Raw genomic sequence first — 3,721 nt, forward strand, 5'->3', positions numbered from 1 at the left:
ACCCTTTTCCTCCCACCCCTCCCGGCTGCTCCCTGTGCATGAAGCAGGGGGAAGGGCCCACAGCCACTCAGGGGCTCCGACGGTCCAGCAGTCCGACAGAGCAGCGAGATCCGAACTGGAGTGAAGGAATCTGCTGCACAGTATTTTGTCTCCGGACCGGGTTGAGTTATTTCCTGACGGACAGAGAGCCACAGAGTTTTCCTCAGAGCTCGTTTCGTTTCTCCTCTGCCTTGGAGCGCAGCGACGGGAATCTCTGCAGCTATTAGACAGGATGTCGGACCTTCCAGTCAATGACCACCTCGCTGGGATCTTATCAGATTTTGAAGGTATGTGGGGCGGTAATATTGAATTACTTTACTGCAGGCTGAAGTTTGGAACGCAGTAAAACAGACCCTGGAGGATATCCGTTTTATTTTATTTTATTTTTATTTTTCAAAACAAAACAGGACACAGTTTACCTGTTTAACTTTTTGTGATAGCTTTAATTTTTGCCAATTATTGCTGTTATAATATCTCTTATGTTTTTCAGTTTTTTTTTTTTTTTACTCCAAATAATCCACTAACTTAAAAAAGTTCCAGTTGGTTTCAGACTGCAGAGCTTAAAGCCTGCTCTGGCTTGTAGTGTAACAGGACTGCAGTTCAACTATCATGTGAAAAACATTTCATTCACCTGAATGTGGCTACTGTATGATAAGTGGATATCAAATAGGGCTTGTCTGGTGTGTGTGAGTTTGCGCGCGCGCGCGCGTGTGTGTGTGTGTATGTGTGTGTGTGTGTTGTGTTAGTGGGGATCAGTATCTTCAGATCTTCAGATGCTCTGAATGAGCTGCTGTGAGACTGCTTCCTGCCTGCTTCCTGCCTGGTTCGGGGTAAAACTCTGCAGTCCCTCCAACATGCGTACAGTACAGCATGTGTTGGTAGGCCTGATGCTACATGCTACCTGTCTTTTGATGCTGGAATTCAAATTAAACTACAGAGAACTTCCCAGTGGTTGAGTTTTGTAAATGAACATTTTAAAGAAACATCCAAACTCCATGCAGACAATTTTGCTACTCTCTGCAGCCTGTCCAACATCCCCAACCAGCGACTGACTCATTACTGACCTTTCACACTGAGAAGACATGACTGGGTGCTTGTTAGCTGTTTAGGTTCAGTCCAGGTTTTCATCGAATCTGTAACTGAACAGTTCATTTCAGATCATTTCATTGTTTCGGGTCCAGTGTGCTGTTATAGGACTGGACAATAAAACATATATTTTGCAATAGACGTGATCAATATCAACAGATAATACATCTGATTGAACATTCACTGAACTCTGATCCAGAACCTCACAGCATTCTGGGAGATGTAGGCAAAGGAAAGGCTTTTCAGAGCGAGGTTGATGGCATCAACCAACACGCTCTTTGGTTACCTAGCAACAGCGTGCTAACAGTTTCAGGTTTTGTCACTGAGCCTAATAACTGTTCTAAAATAAAAACAGCATTTAGTGAAAACTGTGGATAAAACAGGAAAGGTCACACCACCGGTTTGACAGAATTAAAATATTTTAAACAAAATCAATTCAGCAACTATGAATATCTACTGACATGGATATCGTGATATGTTTTTCAGCCATATTGTCCATATTGTTTTATTTTATTTGTTTTACCTTCAATATTCCTTTGACTATGAGGGAATAACATTACATAATTATCGTCAGCAGTCTGGCTGTGCTAATCTGTCCCACTCAGACATCTTCTCCCTGGATAACATGTGGAACATGCAGCAGACAAACAGAACCTGCTCCACCTTTTCTGGGCTGCAGACCCAGCAGAGTCTGTGAGCCCTGGTCACAGACTCCTTATTTTTGCAGATCATTTTCTCACCACTGCCCTGTGTGTTTTAAGAGTTTCCTTGCTTCAGCCCCGGTGATTTCAATTGGCAGGTGTTTGCTGAACTGCAATCGGCTGAATCAGGTGTAGAAAGGCAGGAAATTATGTGATGTTGCTCTGAAATTGTTAGGTAGACCTGCCTCTCAAAATTGGCATTACTGGAAAAATAGATTTATCAGTTTGGTCTCTACTCATGTAAAAATTACCACTAAGCTTGTGGCTGTTCCAGACACTTTGTGTTATTTTAACGCTGATGCAAGAAAAGGTCACCCTGAATGTTTAAATTCTACCATATAACACTTTGATGGTAGAGCACCATGAAAGTGCTCTATTTTCCTTATTTTGCAGATAATTTTCTCACCACTGCATCTCATGAGGTATTCTCAGCTTTCACAAAGCAATTATGCTTGAAACAAAACGCTGCCATTACTTGTCTTTGCTCATTTCTGCAGATTAAATAAAGGCAGCATGTTGGAGCAGTATAGGCTCTTTTTCTTAGGCAATTCAGTTTAATTTGAATAAACACATTTCATGTACAGGACCATTCAAGATGAAACAGATTCAGACACAAAAAGGGAGTTGAAAAATTAAAATTGAATACCAAAAGTACAGCACATAGTGGTAAATTACTGAAATTCAGCAGAGCCTTGATATTACACACCTTTTGTATCTGCCTTCCATTCAGAACAGTCCTGTCTTTAAGTGCAGTGTTAACAAGGATTAAGTGCTCAGGCTGTCATGTGATGGAGCTTTCATAATCACACTGAATGGATTTCTGCTTGCAGCGCTGTGAAAGAGCATGCTTCCTCTTGCCTCTGCCTCTCTCCATCACCTTTGAAATTTTCTCCATAATCCATCAAATGTCAGAGCTGCTGTCAGCGTTATTAAAAAGTTTTAGCAGCCTTGTTGAAACAGGGTGTATGAGGTACAGATTAGCTTGGAACGGTTAAATAACAGGCCAACATCAAGAAAATGATTAATGGACACCAGAGCTGCTCAGAGTGAGGAAGCGCATATAGAGAGGAGGAGGAGACCGGCMCAATTTAAATAGTTTGCTCTTCCTCAGGGTTATCAGTCATGGCTCACAGCCCTGCAGGGACACCGGCAAAGACAGAAAAGAGAAAATCTGCACTGCTTTGATTCTGGTCCTCAGCATTCTTCTGTGTAGACAGGTGCTTCTCTGGGCCTCTAAACAAATTAGTTTAAACTGTTAGACAGGGTCTCTGCTGATCCGTTTGACACCATGATTCCACCATTAGACATTAGCATGGCTGTGGAGATAAAGGACAAAGATAGGCAACAGGTGTGGATCTGTTACCAAGGTACCAAGATGTTTCAGAGATAACATCCATACGGTTTAAAGATATTTCAGTGAAATGACACATTGTATGTACATTATTTGTTGCTCTGGAGAATAAAAGTTGTAGTTGTTCCCTCTCCCACCTGTAGCTGGCGATCACTGGACAGCTGACAGAAATCCTCTGCATGTTTTGTTTGCCTTGAACAGTGCTTCCCAACCCTGGTCCTCCAGGTGTTTTAGGCGTTTCCTTGCTTCAGCCCAGGTGATTTCAATTGACAGGTTGCTGATTGCTGAACTGCAATCAGCTGAATCAGGCGTAGTAAAGCAGAGCAACGTCTTCAACATGCAGGGCAGTGTGTCTGCAGGACCAGTGTTGGGAAACACTGGCCTAGAAGAAAGAGCATTTTTTTCCCAAATTACCACTTTTATTAAGTTAGCACTGTTTTTACAGCTTTACAATATGTACTCTACTCTCAGTGGTGTTGAGATTTTTTAAATTTTTATCTTCCTTCCTGGTATTCTCAAAGATCCTCAGTTCTCTCTGAGAGCT

General features: G+C 42.1%; 1 long non-coding RNA gene across 1 annotated transcript; it reads right to left on the reverse strand.

Annotated features, from left to right (window-relative positions):
* Positions 1 to 2,336: 2,336 nt before the first annotated feature.
* On the reverse strand, positions 2,337 to 3,397 carry LOC108166468 (uncharacterized). The gene is made up of 2 exons (XR_001776829.1): positions 3,266 to 3,397; positions 2,337 to 3,142 (listed from the first exon to the last, which is right to left on the reverse strand). It is a non-coding gene; the product is annotated as an uncharacterized LOC108166468 (long non-coding RNA).
* Between the last annotated feature and the right edge of the window lie 324 nt (positions 3,398 to 3,721).

Source organism: Poecilia reticulata, linkage group LG8, assembly GCF_000633615.1.
Source record: "Poecilia reticulata strain Guanapo linkage group LG8, Guppy_female_1.0+MT, whole genome shotgun sequence".
Lineage (NCBI taxonomy): Eukaryota > Metazoa > Chordata > Actinopteri > Cyprinodontiformes > Poeciliidae > Poecilia > Poecilia reticulata.